Below are 17,439 nucleotides of genomic sequence, written 5' to 3' on the forward strand. Positions count from 1 at the left end.
GTTTTTCATGGTTCAAGCTAGGCCCCTTAGTTCCAAGGGATGGAAATCTTAACACTAAAGCATACAATGACATTCTAGACGATTCTGTGCTTCCAACTTTGTGGCAACAGTTTGGGGAAGGTTTTTTCCTGTTTCAGCATGACAATGACCCTGTGCACAAAGCCATGTCCATACAGAAATGGTTTGTTGAGATCGGTGTGGAAGAACTTGACAGGCCTGCACAGAGCCCTGACCTCAACCCCATCGAACACCTTTGGGATTAATTGGAACACTGAATGCGAGCCAGGCCTAATCGCCTGACATCAGTGCCTGACCTCACTTCCACTCCTGTGGCTGAATGAAAGCAAGTCCCCACAGCAATGTTTCAACATTTAGCGGAAAGCCTTCCCAGAAGATTAGAGGCTGTTGTATCAGCAAAGGGGGGACCAACTCCATATTAATGCCCATGATTTTGGAAAAAGATGTTTGATGAGCAGGTGTCCACATACCTTTGGTCATGTAGTGTAGATGTCAGCTTGGGACCTTAAACATACATTTATCTGGCCAGCGGCCACACATCCATAGTACTACATTACAGCTGCCTAAAACAGATGACAACTCTCACAGGTAGTGGATTTGAATAGAAATCAATGAGACTGAGGAGCAAGTGTACTCCTAGCTAAGCCTTGGTCTGGAAAGTATGATTGGTCTGGAGTGTCTGATGCCCAATGTCAGCACGGCCTTTCCGGCTGCCCCCCCACCTCCTCTCCAGTCCCCCCTTCCACCGATCGCCCCCAGCTATGTCTTATCGCTGGTTCCCAGGCAAGGGCTAAACGCGAGGGGGCATGTCCACTCGGACTAGCCCGGCAGCTGTCTGGCTTCCTTTCACTCGCTCCTGAACACGCACACACAGGCGCACACACGTACACTGCACACACACACATACATACATACACACCACTGTTATGTGTGTGTGAAAGGAGAGGGGGTGGCTGCTGTTACAGCATCTGCTTTGGCTGCCAGCTCTCTTTCTCTTAAAGTCTACCATGCTCTCCCTCTCTTTCTGAGCAAAACAGTTCAGTGGAGTTGGTGCATATATTATGAAGGCAGTTCAGGCAAGCAGCATTTGTTCTGAAGGCAAGCCAAAGTTCGGAGCCGAGGTCTTCACCCCTCTGTAGGTGACTGGTCAGCAGGAGGGATTTTTCAATAAAGTCTTTGTTGTCAGTCGACGAGAGACGACTCGTTTTCATGTACATTTTTCCATTGAAAAATACTGAACCAAACATCTTAGTTAGATTCTCTTCTGGAAAATTACTATAAAACCCTGTGTTAAGACATGAGAATCAATGGATGACTTTGTGAATAGTGTAATTGTGACTATAGAGACTTTTTAATCCCACTATCTGAGGTTATTTTATTTGTCCATCGATCAAAAGGCAACATTACGCAATTAAGAACTCTTCAGCAAAAATGTCAAAATTAATGACAGATTTCTTGAGTTATCTACTTTGAGGAAGTGTATACTGGCTATGGCGTCTCAAAATGGACAAACAGTATTAATGCCGCGTTGTTCTCGTTTTTCAAGCAAAGGTCTTTTAAGGGAGTATGGGAGAACACTCGTTCGGTTTGGCTTGCTGAGTTGAGCTGGGCTGAGTTGAGCTGGGCTGAGTTTAGCTGGGCTGAGTTGAGCTGGGCTGAGTTGAGCTGGGCGCCAGCCAAACTGAAGCATGCTGACGCCTTTACAGTGAGACAGGACCGGTGAGGGCTTCAGTTCCCAGTGGGAGACCACCTGAAGAGCTGGAGCCTGACAGATACCTGAGCTAGTCTCTTTTCTTTGGTTGAAGGGGGGGGGGGAGAGAGGGAGAGAGCGAGATAGAGGGAGGGTGTGTGTGTGTGTGTGTGGGGGGGGTTTTCAAATTAGGGCCAGTCACCTGACAGGTGAGAGACAAGATAGGAAGAGACAGAGATGAGTTGAAATCCAATCTAGCTATGTATGACGTGTAAGGACTTGTATTAACATGTTGACTGAGACGACAAGTAGAGAAAGGCAGGTAGAGTCAAAATGCCAAGAGCTACTCTAGAACGTTAGTCAGTGAAGCACAGACATATCTGCTGCCATGGGCTAGCAATCTGAACTCAAAAAGACATCTCAAGCGAGGTAAGGAACTTAACACTTTACACTCATCAGAATTGGCCTATATAGGGCTTAATTGAAATGTTTCTAACGGAAGAAATATGAAATGCATAACCATGGTAGCAATTGAAAGGGAACAGTTTCAAATGATTAGACCAAAGGTGAGGCTCACCTGACAAGACTGAATCCAAACATTACACTGTTCATTTGTGCATTTTACATTTACATTACTTTGTGTCGCATTTGTTGAAAACGAGATCTGAAAATACTCTGGATACATTCAGTAACATGATAAGAATATTCCTGGAAATGTGGGGTAGGTGCAACATAAGACAAACAAATGAAAAGGCTTTGAGTGTGAGGACTAACGTAACGAGTGTGCTGAGAGTCAGGAAGCAAGTTCAGGGAGTGAGTGTTGTAATAAATAAAACAACGAACACAAACAACGCACCGACATGAAAACAGGGTCAATAACACTTGAGGAAAGAACCAAGTGGATTGACAGATATAGGGAAGATAATCAAGGAGGTGATGGAGTCCAGGTGAGTGTCATGAGGCGCAGCTGCGCGAGACGATGGTGACAGGTGTGCGGGATAATCAGCAGCCTGATGACCTAGAGGCCAGAGAGGGAGTATACGTGACAACTAAAGAAGAGTCTTCAACGATGAGGTACTTTTTTTTTTGCTGTCCTAGCTGTGCAGTTGAGGAACAAGACCAAGCACCCTTGTTGTTTCGTGTGGAACACAACCCCGCATCCTTACCATCACACAATTACGGTTGTTGTTTACACAATCCAAAATCAGTCCATTATAAATCAAAATCTGGGTCAGGTGGGCATGATTTGAAAGCTTGTTCTATTACCAACATGAGTATACAATACAATCTAACAGTGTTAGGCTTTCAGAAGGCAATTCAGAGAAACAGATTGTTATTTTGGAAAGTTGTGTGCATTCAGGCAGTGTGCCAAGTTGAATTTTCTTCACAATAGACAAACATAGACTCATTCTGTCCAGAACAACCCATGGTATGACACCATGTCATCTTGTAACTGTTCATAGTGATCGTAAACGTTGACATGTAAACGGGAATGTGAAGTGCAGATTGAGGCTCCAGAGTGGCGCAGTGGTCTAAGACACTATCTCAGTGCAAGAGGTGTCACTGCAGTACCTGGTTCAAACCCAGGCTACATCACATCCGGCTGTGATTGGGAGTCCCGTATTCCTGAGCACAGTCCTTCTAATTTACATGTTTTCCCTCAAGTTGTCTAATTAGCGGAAGGGATGGGAGCAACGTCTTGTCGCACGAGGTGCTCAAGTTCAGAACATCTGTCAGTCAAAACCCATACAGAGATGTGTAGCGGAGACCCTGAGCTCTGACATCATGTAAAGCTTTTTACTGTACAGCCACAGCATTCAAATGTAGGCACTTACCAGCGCCCAAATCTGCCATTTTCAACCTGTGTACGAGTGTAAAGGGTTAAGGACCATGGCTGTGGACGGACGAATGACACCTCACACACCAAGAGAGACGTTTCTCTCACCAGTCACATGCTAGCAACTCCAGTTCTTCATTACCCATCTACGCTAAGAGCTGTAAATGGCCTCATACGCTAGGGAAGTGTAGAACAATTATCTGAACAAAATGTAAGCCAATTTGCTTTCAGTGCTGAATAAATAGACTAGCGGTTAGCGTGACCTTTTCCTGCACCTTTGTCCTTGTACAAACAGTACACGTTTTCGGTATCTTCTGTTCGTTGAGAGAAAAAAAGGGACAAGGTAAACGTTTAAACATGAACCCGGCTGTAAACTGACCCACAAGGACAGGGGATTATAATATATAGACGGTACAATAACAGGCTGGCCATGCACATTGCAGTACTGGCCACTTGTGTGGAATCTGTATTCTGTATGGGTTTTCTATCGGGTGGAGGGAAGAGTGTGAGTGTGTGCTTGTGTTTGCATGTGCTTGTGTAAGGTAATCTTTCTACCCCAAGAGCTAAAAGCTTCATTTACATGCAGGTGGGTCTCTTTCTACCCTCTGGAGGAAATCCCATTTGAGAGAAGGAGCATGTCCAGTTTGTGGCTGACATGGAAGGTAATGCCTTGTCCAGGCAATGCTCACAGTGTATTTAGAGAGGTCATCCATAATACATGATTTCATGCTCTCGCTGGTGAGAAAGGGAGGTGTGGACTGATGGAGATGCGGGTAAGCTAGGGATAGCAGCTCTCACAGAAATGACAAGATAGACACTATTATTATCAGGGGTGTCAAACTCATTCCAATGAGGGCCGAGTGTCTGCTTGTTTTCCCTTTTTTCCTTTCAATTAAGACTTATACAACCAGGTGACTTTAATTCATTAATCAAGTACAAGGGAGGAGCGAAAACCCACAGACACTCAGCCCTCCGTGGAATGAGTTTGACACCAATGTTAGACAATGCTAGAAAGTATTGTATAGTTAGAATTGTATTTTTTAAATTTATTTCACCTTTATTTAACCAGGTAGGCTAGTTGAGAACAACTTCTCATTTGCAACTGCGACCTGGCCAAGATAAAACATAGCAATTCGACACATACAACAACACAGAGGTACAAATGGAATAAACAAAACACAGTCAATAATACAGCAGAACAAAAGAAACAAATATTTGATGTACAGTGAGTGCAAATGAGGTAAGATAAGGGAGTTAAGGCAATAAATAGGCCATGGTGGTGAAGTAATTACAATTTAAACACTGGAATGGTAGATGTGCAGAAGATGAATGTGCAAGTAGAGATACTGGGTTGCAAAGGGGCAAGATAAATAAATAAATACTGTATGGGGATGAGGTAGGTAGATAGATGGGCTGTTTACAGATGGGCTATGTACAGGTGCAGTGATCTGTGAGCTGCTCTCACAGATGGTGCTTAAAGCTAGTGAGGGAGATATGAGTCTCCAGCTTCAGACCTTTTTGCAGTTTGTTCCAGTCATTGGCAGCAGAGAACTGGAAGGAAAGACGACCAAAGGAGGAATTGGCTTTGGGGTTGACCAGTGAGATATACCTGCTGGAACGCGTGCTATGAGTGGGTGCTGCTATGGTGACCAGTGAGCTGAGATAAGACAGGGCTTTACCTAGCATAGACTTGCAGATAACCTGTAGCCAATGGGTTTGGCGACGAGTATGAAGCGAGGGCCAACCAACGAGAGCGTACAGGTCGCAATGGTGTGTAGTGTATGGGGCTTTGGTGACAAAACGGATGGCACTGTGATAGACTGCATCCAGATTGTTGAGTAGAGTGTTGGAGGCTATTTTATAGATGACATCACTGAAGTCGAGGATCGGTAGGATGGTCAGTTTTACGAGGGTATGTTAGGCAGCATGAGTGAAGGATGCTTTGTTGCGATATAGGAAGCCAATTCTATATTTAATTTTGGATTGGAGATGCTTAATGTGAGTCTGGAAGGAGAGTTTACAGTCTAACCAGACACCTAGATATTTGTAGTTGTTCACGTATTCTAAGTCAGAACTGTCCAGAGTAGTGATGCTGGACAGGTGAGCAGGGATCGGTTGAATAGCATGCATTTAGTTTTCCCTGCGTTTAAGAGCAGTTGAAGGCCACGGAAGAAGAGTTGTATGGCATTGAAGCTTGTCTGGAGGTTAGTTAATACAGTGTCCAAAGAGGGGCCAGAAGTATACAGAATGGTGCCGTCTGCGTAGAGGTGTACCAGAGAATCACCAGCAGCAAGAGCAACATCATTGATGTATACAGAGAAGAGAGTCGGCCCGAGGATTGAACCCTGTGGTACCCCCATAGAGACTGCCAGAGGTCCGGACAACAGGCCCTCCGATTTGACACACTGAACTCTATCAGAGAAGTAGTTGGTAAACCAGGTGGTGAGGCAATCATTTGAGAAACCAAGGCTGTCGAGTCTGCCAATAAGAATGTGGTGATTGACAGAGTCAAAAGCCTTGGCCAGGTCGATGAATACGGCTGCACAGTAATGTCTCTTATCGATGGCGGTTATGATCCCGTTTAGGACCTTGAGCGTGGCTGAGGTGCACCCATGACCAGCTCTGAAACCAGATTGCATATTGGAAAAGGTACGGTGGGATTCGAAATGGTCGGTAATCTGTTTGTTAACTTGGCTTTCGAAGGCCTTAGGAAGACAGGGTAGGATAGATATATGTCTGTAGCAGTTTGGGTATAGAGTGTCACTCCCTTTGAAGAGGGGGATGACCGCGGCAGCTTTCCAATCTTTGGGAATCTCAGAAGATACGAAACAGAGGTTGAACAGGCTTGTAATAGGGGTATAACTTCCACTGTGTGTAACATTAATGATGTGTCTTTATATTCTGGGACCGTTAACAATAGAACTGTGTGATGTCTGGTGAATTGTTTGCCTATCTGAAAAGCAATACACATAATAATGGGGTGAGTATGATGATTTAAACCAGAGATCTGTATATATTGACAAGATGCTCATATCTCCTCCCTAACAGTGGGAGTCATTGTCCCAAAGGCTGGAAGGCAGGCGACAAGCTTAGGTCCAAAATAAGACCATAGAAACGCATTGGGATTATATTGGACAGGTTTTGGCGAGCGATTTTGGCGAGCGTGAAACCTCTCACTTCACCTTTCCTCTCTGCTTAAACGCTTCAAGACTGACTTGACAAATCATGTCACGCCCTGGTCTTAGTATTTTTGTGTTTTCTTCATTTATTTGGTCAGGCCAGGGTGTGGCATGGGTTTTTGTATGTGGTGTGTTTTGTATTGTTTTTTTTCACATGTATTGGGATGGTAGCTTAGTGGGGTGTTCTCGGTGAATCTATGGCTGTCTGAAGTGGTTCTCAATCAGAGGCAGGTGTTGATCGTTGTCTCTGATTGGGAACCATATTTAGGCAGCCATATTCTTTGAGTGTTTCGTGGGTGATTGTCCTTCGTGTCCTTTTGTCCTTGTTCTGTGTTAGTTTACACAAGTATATGCTGTTTCGGTTTTCGTTACGTTCATTACGTTTATTGTTTGTAGTGTTTAGTGTGTTTAGTGTGTTTGGTCATTAAACATGAATCGTAATCTACACGCCGCATTTTGGTCCGACTCTCCTTCACATACAGAAAACCGTAACAGAATCACCCACCACAACAGGACCAAGCGGCGTGTCAACAGGCAGCAGCAGCAGGAGATACATAATAAGGATTTCTGGACTTGGGAGGAAATCCTAGACGGAGAAGGACCCTGGGCACAGCCTGGAGAATATCGCCTCCCCAAGGAAGAACTGGAGGCGGAAAAGCGGAGAGGCGCTGGTATGAGGAGGCAGCACGGCGACGCGGATGGAAGCCCGAGAGTCAGCCCCAAACATTTCTTGGGGGGAGGCTCACAGGGAGTATGGCGACACTAGGTAGGAGACCTACGCCAACTTCCTGTGGTTACCGGGGGGCTAGAGAGACCGGGCAGGCACCGTGTTATGCTGTGGTGCGCACAGTGTTTGCCTGCATAGCCCAGTGCGGGCTATTCCACCTCGCCGCACTGGCAGAGCGACCGGGAGTATCAGGTAAGGTTGGGCAGGCTCGGTGCTCAAGAGCTCCAGTGCTCCTGCACGGTCCGGTCTACCCAGTACCATCTCCACGCACCAGCCCTCCGGTGGCAGCTCCCCGCACCAGGCTTCCTGTGCGTGTCCTCGGCCCAGTACCACCAGTGCCAGCACCACGCATCAGGCCTACAGTGCGCCTCGCCTCTCCAGCGCTGCCAGAGCCTCCCGCCTGTTTAGCGCTGCCAGAGCCTTCCTCCTCTACAGCGCTGCTGGAGTCTTCTGCCTGTTCAGTGCAGCCAGAGCTGCCAGTCTGCATGGAGCAGCTAGAGCTGCCAGTCTGCATGTAGCAGCCAGTCTGCAAGGAGCTGCAAGTCTGCATGGAGCAGCCAGAGTCGTCAGTCAGCATGGAGCAGCCAGAGCCGTCAGTCAGCATTAAACATGAATCGTAATCTACACGCCGCATTTTGGTCCGACTCTCCTTCACATACAGAAAACCGTAACAAATCCAAAATGGCCGATTTGGTAAACATCACAAGGTTTCTATTCCACAAGTTCCGTGTTTGGTCAAGAGGATCAGGAGGAAGGAGATTAATAAATACGTGAGAGGGTTATCCCTGAACTTTACACGGATGCCAAGAATAGCGATGGACTTTTTCTGTGAGATTAAAAAACAAAAATGGCTCATTATTAAATAACTATTCTGGTTTGGCCTATGCTATCTATATTGGATTGAAGCGGCAGAGCATAAGAGGCATATTGGAGTGCAGACCTGAGTTAAAATACTATTTTAGTTTGCCTTATGAAACCTGAAAGTCTAAAAAATGCAAGCCAGGGAGTGCATGAGTTAACTATCTCCAGGTGTTGTGTGGCTGTTTCCCTGTGTCACTGTGCCAAAAGGCTATCGGAACACGGGGAAACGTTGCCATGGAGACTGTCATCCACTTAATGGGCGCGAGGCAGTCGTCACATCTGGTTTCAAAATGGAAACTCCAGACCCATTCATAGGTGACTATTTACACACTCCAGAGCGGCGACTGCACAAATCTTGATAAGTTAAGAAAAGCTGTTTTTCCTTCCATCATTCTGTCGGTGAATGCGTGAGCCCCCGGTGCACTTGCTCCTCGATTCACTTTTGGGTTAGAATAATCTCATTTTGAACATCTAATTTTGTTGAGAAACAGTAAGATTACACACTATATTTGCTCCAGCCCTAGATGTTCTGTCTCTGGCTGAATGCGATGCACTCAGAGGTAGTCAATTGATTCATAGTATGGCAAACTTGAGCGTCGGCCTGCCGCTCCATCGATAACGCCATTTACAGCAACACGCCAGAAGGACCGGGAGAGATGCACTATGTCACTTCGAATAAATACTGTCTAGTTGCGCTCGCTGTCTGTAAAATACATCTGCTTAAAACTTCCATTGATCTTCTACTTACAGGCTCCCAGGATACTGATGGAGTCAATTATTGATTGCACAGCAATCATAGAAAGAACAGCGAGTAGGTAAACATCTGCTCACAAAGAAAAAAACACTGTCACTGTTAAATGTGGGAAATCGCTTTTTTAACACAGCAGTGGGGGGTAGAAGAAGAGACAGATTTTCATACTTTACAAACAACTTTTTATTTCTTGTGCTACTTTCTACGATGTCATCCCAACGAACTAAATTAAGGTATAACGCGAGTGTGAGGTATTTCTCCTTCATTCCCCTTCTGGTGTGTGTGTATGTGGAATGTGTGTGTAGGCTTGTATTTTCTCATTTCCACGTATAAAAGGGCAATCAATTCCCCTCCTGCTCATTGAGCTTCCTGGGCTGAGCCGGGGTTGCTGACCCGGCTTACACCCGCATCAATGTATTATTTACCGCGCGCACACACGCACATGCACACACACCCGGCTCAGCTAAACAACAAACATTCCCACACTGTTTTCCAGACACAGACAGAAAAAGAGAAGGATGGGAGATGTAGTAGGAGGAAGAGGATGGCGAGAGAGGTGGTAATGAGGGAGAGGGAATGAGACAGAATGTGCAAGAGCAGATGAGCAGAGTTGAGAGATAAATAGAGAGAGCACGAGAAGATGGAGAGCGGTTAGAGAGAGGGAAGGAGAGAGAGAGGTTGGAAAGAGGGAATGAAGGAAAGGAAAGAGGCGGAGGAAGAGAGAGACCTTAAAGAGAGGGAAGGAGTGAAAAAGGTTAGAGAGAGGGAAGCAGAGAGAGAGGTTGGAAAGAGGGAATGAAGGAAAGGAAAGAGGCAGAGGAAGAGAGAGACCTTAAAAGAGAGGGAAGGAGTGAGAAAGGTTAGAGAGAGGGAAGGAGTGAGAAAGGTTAGAGAGAGGGAAGGAGTGAGAAAGGTTAGAGAGGGGGAAGGAGCGATAGAGATGTTAGAGAGAGGGCAGGAGAGAGGTTAGTGAGAGGAAAGGATAGAAAGAGGGAAGGATAGGGAGGGGGAGAGAGAAGATAGAGAGCAAAGATGAAATAAAATAGTACTAAAAAGGAGAAAAATTGTAAAACATACATTACCCCTGCATTGTTTTCTCTCAGTGTTTCCAACAGTCTATTCCTTGGGTTCCCAAACTTATTTGGCCCACGACCCCATTGTGATATCTTTACATTCTCGTGACCCCAACCATATTGAACAAAAATGATATAATTAACAGCCAATGTTTACTTTTTTAAAATTGTGACTATGACAGTCAATTGCAAAACATTCAAACAGTATTTGATTGTATTCTCAACTCACCATTATATACTATGAATGTGGGGCTATGACAGTCAATTTCAAATTAGTCTGACATAATTTACTTTATCTCACTAACACTAATGAGATGGGTGTGCTTGATGCATGTCGCGTTGGAGCTTCTCAAAGACAGGGGGCGTGGTCGACAGAGCACACCTCATCTCTCCTATCACATCCAACCTGGATCGATGTTTGTTTTTAATACAGACGAGCGCACTGAATCAGCGTACCATCAGTTTTAATGCTCGGAAGTTAATCCCTTTGAGTCAGGAACCAAAACTCCTCCAAAGTAACCTGTAAATGTGTTGTCTGCAGCATTCGGTCACATGACAGTTCGATAAGCTTTTCGATTTCACTTACCGGCATGTCAACTGAGCCAGAATCACAGTCAAACGGATCATTTCGCTGATTCAGTCACTCTCCTGTAGATTTGTTTTTGTATTTCCCCTGCATGCTTGCATTCAGTTTGTTCAGTTTCCCAAATATGTATGTTACAAAGACAAGGAGACACCTTTCCTTTTCATTACACAGAAAGTCAACGGTCTGTTTTTTTTACATCCATTGCGAATGACAATAGTTCCTCTCTCAATTCAAAAAATATTTACAACACTCCACTTCCATAACCACCAAGCCTCGATGTGAAATAGAACACTGTCATGCTCTGATTCCATATCTCCACATAGATTTGCGAACAGGCTTGGGTGAAGTAGTTTACAATCAAAGTTACCTTCTGCGTATCTCTGAGTTCTGCGCTCAACTCTTTTGCTGCCAGTTGCTCTCGGTGTATCCAGAAGGAGACACATTCACAACTAGAGTGCAGAGGCCTGCCCACCATCCTGTGATAGATGGAGCAGAGCCCCTTCTGTGCAAAAGCTCACCATTTGATCCCATGAAATATGTTTTTCGTCAATATAGACACGCAGCACACTGAACATCCCCGGGAATTGTGAGACAGAAAAGGCCTGTCTTTGTGAATAGCATCCCCCGACATGTAGAAAACAAAAGTCAATGCATGGGCATCTCGGCCCTCACAGCTAACGTCCATTTGGAGAGCATAACCTGGAGAGTTTTTGAGTCGTTCAGTCAGTTTCCTCTTGAGTGCTAGCATCAATTCTTAGTTTCACAGTGTTATCTGACAAAGGCATTGATGTGAGTTTCTGTGCCTCTGCCTCCCCCACCCTGTTTTCACCATATCAATTGCGGCAGGTAATATCAAAGTCTCTGCAATAGTGTGTGGTTTCGCCTAGTGGTTAGAGTGTTGGGCCAGTAACAGAAAGGTTGCTGGATCTAATCCCTGTGCTGTCAAGGTACAAATCTGTCGTTCTGCCCCTGAGCAAGGCAGTTAACCCACTGTTCCCCGGGCACCGAATACGTAGATGTCGATTAAGGCAGCCCTCCTGTAACGGTTCTCCTCGTCATCTGAGGAAGAGTAGTCAGGATCGGACCAATGCACAGCGTGGTATGAGTCCATGTTAATATTTAATAAATCAACTGAACACTGAATAACAAAACAACAAAGCGAGTGACCGAAACAGTCCTGTAAAGTGCAACAACACAAAACAGAAAACAACTACCCACAACTCAATTGGGAAAAACAGGCTGCCTAAGTATGGTTCTCAATCAGAGACAACGATTGACAGCTGCCTCTGATTGGGAACCACACCAGGCCAAACACAGAAATACAAACATAGAACAAAATATAGAATGTCCACCCCAACTCACGCCCTGACCAACCTAAAATGGAGACATAAACAAAGGAACTAAGGTCAGGACGTGACACCTCCGCACTTCTCTGATTCAGAGGGGTTGGGTTAAATGCGGAAGACACATTTCAGTTGATGGCATTCAGTTGTATAACTGACTAGGTATCCCCCTTTCATAGAGTAGCGGGTTTAGCCATTCATCGCAGGAATGATTCAAGTGCAACGGTCAAGTGCAGCCCTTTCCCACAAGGGTGTTCTCTGGTTGAATTTGAACTTTTAGATTGGAATAATTTTCATTTAGATTTTTAAGGTTCACCATATTACAATAATTATGAGAGACAAAGACAATATTGTAATAAAAAAAGATATTGTCATAAAAAAAAATATATATATATATATATATGACGTATGACGTTAGTTGACCGCATTTTATGTTTTTGAATAATACAGAATCAAAATATGCTTCATAAGTAGTGCATGATCCTAGGGTGGAAACAAATACATTCTAAGTGGTTTTAATGGGTCTTTTTTCAAAGAAATGTATACTGTTCAATTCAACTTCAACCTAAAATAATTTCCCGCATTTCCATATATTCCTGCATTTCCTGCACTCATTTCAACACTGCCACGTAAAGCTATACGATATGGGGCAAAAGAAACAAGGCCTTATTTTTAACCAAATGTTGCAATTGCGATTTTACTTGCAATTTAGATCAAAACACTTGTTGGAATCATGGAAATATAATGATTTTCTAATTTTATAGTTAGAATATAAATAATAGTGGGCATTTTGAATACAGTGTTGTTTGATATGATAACAAATGAAAATGCCAGGGTTGAGTTATTGTGACAGGGAAGGAAACAAAGTGATGGTCAGTGTTTCCTAGGGGACCCTATAAGCTTTGGCTTCATTACAATTTTCTTCATGTAGCCAACATATTTATGCTTTGCCTATTTTTTTAAGATTTAGAAGATACAGTTGCACAAACAACATGCTTATTTAGGCCTACACCAGCACTGGTATCAGGCTGTATTAGCTAGCTACATTTGCTCTGACTCAATACATTTATTAGCTAGCTAGCCAGCGAACTAGCGGTTAGCATTAGCAGCTAACACAATTTAGCTAAAACTTGCTAAGAAAAGACAGACTAGCTGTTTGCAGATGAGAAACACAAACAAATAGTGTAATTGTGGATTTATATTAAGAAGCAAAGTGGAAACAACATTGTTGAATGTGCTGCGTTGACCATGCAGGCTGAACACAAGTGTCTTGTGGTCAAGCAACAACAAATGACTCCTTGAGTGACGGGTCTGTGTGGAAAGCAGCACGGAGAGAAAGAGAGGGAGCGGAGTGGGATAACTCAAGTAGTGGTGTAAACTATAAAAACACATTTAACAAACCAAACATTCAAATACCGATATAGAAGGTAAAGTAAAAATCCAAACCAGTAAGTTCATCAATAGCCGGTATATAATAAAATACAGTACACTGCACAGCCCTAGTCATATCATAGGTCATAAGCAGTCATAACTGATATGACCGGTTAAGACCAGTGATCCTGTATGCTCTCGTTGGCTGGTCCTGGCTACATATTCGTCACCAAACCCACTGGCTCCAGGTCATCTATAAGTCTTTGCTAGGTATAGCTCCGCCTTATCTCAGCTCACTAGTCACCATAGCAACACCCACCCGTAGCACACGCTCCAGCAGGTATATCTCACTGGTCATCCCCAAAGCCAACACGTCTTTACCCACCTTTCCTTCCAGTTCTCTGCTGCCAATGACTGGAACGAATTGCAAAAATCACTGAAGTTGGAGACTTATATCTCCCTCACTGACTTTAAGCGTCAGCTGCCAGAGCAGCTTACCGATCGCTGCAGCTGTACACAGCCCATCTGTAAATAGCCCATCCAACCAACTACCTCATCCCCATATTTGTTTTTGTTTTTCTGCTCTTTTGCACACCAGTATTTTTTTCTACTTGCACATCCTCATCTGCACATATCACTCCAGTGTAAATTGCTAAATTGTAATTACTTCGCTACTATTGGCCTATATATTGCCTTACCTCCTTACTTCATTTGCACACACTGTATACAGATTTTTCTATTGTGTTATTGACTGTGCATTTGTTTATCCCATGTGTAACTCTGTGTTGTTGTTTGTGTTGCACTGCTTCACTTTATCTTGGCCAGGTCGCAGTTGTAAATGAGAACTTGTTCTCAACTGACCTACCTGGTTAAATAAAGGTGAAATAAAAAATACAACATGGCTGCGACACAGATTATGTCAGATTTACTAGGTGTAAATAACTTTATTATTTTACAGTGTAATATCAGAGGAATTGAACACCATCGGTGATAACGCTTGATTAAAATAAGGCAGTTGGGATACTCTGCATCACTGTGTGCCAGTGAGCGAGAGAAAGAGCAGCGAGTGAGAGAGAGGCAGTGAGAGGGAGAGAGTGAGATATGTAGTTAGAGAGTGGGTGAGGATGAGAGAACGTGTGAGTGAGAGGTGAGGATGAGAGAAAGAAAGGAAGGAAGAGAGGAAGTTGGCTGGACATTTTCCTCATTAACACCTCAGAGATAGCGACAGAGAGAGAGAGAGAGAGAGAGAGAGAGAGCAGGGGCCCCGGGCCCCCAGTCTAAATAATGGTGATGTGATGACAGCGCCCATAATATTCTGTCACCCTTCATCTCCGCCACAGAGGAAAGAGGAGAGCAGCGTGGCTCTGAAAAGATTACAACTTCCTGCAATATACATGAATATATCACCTGGCGCCTGCCAGTTCCACGCACACACACACTCGCGCATTCGCACGCACACACACACACACACACACAGCTACGCAAAATTCAATAATTCAACTCATCCTAGAGCTCGTTGGAGAAGAGTGCTGTCTCTCTCTTTCCCTCTCTCACTCTGTTTCTCATTTACTATCTCTCACCATCTGAATATGACTTTAAGCCCTCTCGAACGAGTCCCCCAGGTTTGGGTGTGTATCCTTTCAGACACACACGTCGTCGTGTTGCTTTGGGGGTTTTGCTTTCGGTGAGATGCACACATACTCGCGCATGAGCACACACCATAGCCTCACGGAATCTAACGTCATCCCTACACACTTTCTCTCGCTCGCCGTTTTCCATCTTGCACTTGTGCTCTCGCTCTGTCTCTCTCCCTTTCTCTCTGTCTCTTCATCTGGTATTTCATCATCAAGCTTTTTTATTTTAGATGAAAAAAGAGAGAGCGTAGAGGAGAAAAGGTTGAGGAGGAATCTGCCTACCAGTCAGTCAGTGTGTCACAGTATGGGGGCCAAAGGCATTCTCCCATCCCCAATAAGACAGCCTCATGTCCACCATGGCTCCACAACTCCACACAGTTTCCTACAGAGAAAGGGGTGTTGGAGGAAACTGCTTCTCCATGCTGGCTCTACAATTGTGGGTGATGAGGGACTTCAGGGGTCCTTACTGGAGAGGGCCCAAGCCAGTGGCAGATGGCGTCACTCTGTACTCCGAGGAACCTGGGGGGAGGCTATTGAGTGTGTGTGTGTGTGTGTGTGTGTGTGTGTGTGTGTGTGTGTGTGTGTGTGTGTGTGTGTGTGTGTGTGTGTGTGTGTGTGTTTGTGCACGTCTGTGCGTGTACTCATTCAGAGCCAGTATTCTGGAGCCCTATTTGGTGCAGGGATGGTTTCACTGGATGAAAGGAGTAGTGTCCTCCTTATGTTTCTCCATGCTCTTCCTAATCACTGTTGGGCAAGAATAGGATAGAGTGATGTTTTTTATACTGAGGGGGGATTTTGAGGTAGCCTTGCAACACCCAACATTATGTTTGAAGTGAAACAGAACTATCACGCGATCAGGCTGGTCTCACCAGGCAAATTCTAAGGTGGTTTGAAGATGCTCAACCCTACATTGTATTTGTGTTGTTAAACTTTGGCGTTTACTTAGTTAGTTAGTTTTTACCACTGAAACAGAAAGGAGAGGAAATCTTGGTAATGAGATAGAAAAAAGCAGATCCATAAAATTGCTCTGATTTGGCGCCCTATAAAGAACCTCCTATAAAGAACCTCCTATAAAGCCCTCTCCCTCCTCTGCCCGCTCCCCCTCCAGACAAAGCTCTCCATCACTCTCCTCCCCTCCCTCCATGCTCTGATCGATAACCGCGGCCCAGAGATCAATACTTCCACAAATCACTTCATTTTCTATTTTTCTCCCTCTCTCTCCCTGGCTCTTCTCCCAGTCGGCTGAGGTGGTGAGAGAAAAGGAGGCTGTCATTGTAAAATGCAACCGAGCCCTCTTCCCTCTCTTCCTCCCCTCCTTCGTTCACTCCCATGCTGCCACAAACCAAAGAGGACTAACACGCACACACCCCGAGGCACACACCGAGACACACACCAAGACACACACTGAGACACACACTGAGACACACACTGAGACATACACTGAGACATACATCGGGACACACACATAGACACACACATAGACACACACTGAGACACGCACATAGACATACACATAGACACACACTGAGACACACACTGAGACACACACTGGGACATACACTGAGACACACACTGGGACATACACTGAGACACACACTGAGACATACACTGAGACACACACATAGACACACACATAGACACACACTGAGACACACACATAGACACACACTGAGACACACACTGAGACACACACTGGGACATACACTGAGACATACACTGAGACGCACACTGAGACACACTGACACAAATTGAGACACACACTGAGACACACACTGAGACACACACTGAAACACACACTGAGACACACACTGACACAAATTGAGACACACACTGAGACACACACTGAGACACACACTGAGACACACACTGAGACATACATTGAGACACACTGACACAAATTGAGACACACACTGAGACACACTGAGACACACACTGAAACGCACACTGAGACACACACAGAGACACACACTGACACAAATTGAGACACACACTGAGACATACACTGAAACACACTGAGACATACATTGAGACATAAACTGAGACACACACTGAGACACACTCTGGCACAAATTGAGACATACACTGAGACATACACTGAGAGACACACTGAGACACACACTGAGACACACACTGAGACACACACCGAGACACACTGAGACACACACTGAGACACACACTGAGACACACACTGAGACATACACTGAGACACACACTGAGACACACACTGAGACACACACTGAGACACACGCTGGGACATACACTGAGACATACACTGAGACGCACACTGAGACACACTGACACAAATTGAGACACACACTGAGACACACTGAAACACACACTGAGACACACACTGACACAAATTGAGACAC

The 17,439-nt window shown here is 44.8% G+C and overlaps 1 protein-coding gene across 2 annotated transcripts in view; it reads right to left on the minus strand.

Moving 5' to 3' along the window:
* The window catches only part of LOC135504500 (agrin-like), a 280,244-nt gene that overhangs the window by 102,671 nt on the left and 160,134 nt on the right, over window positions 1-17,439 (minus strand). The window lies entirely within an intron of this gene.

Source organism: Oncorhynchus masou, chromosome 18, assembly GCF_036934945.1.
Source record: "Oncorhynchus masou masou isolate Uvic2021 chromosome 18, UVic_Omas_1.1, whole genome shotgun sequence".
NCBI classification, from domain to species: Eukaryota; Metazoa; Chordata; class Actinopteri; order Salmoniformes; family Salmonidae; genus Oncorhynchus; species Oncorhynchus masou.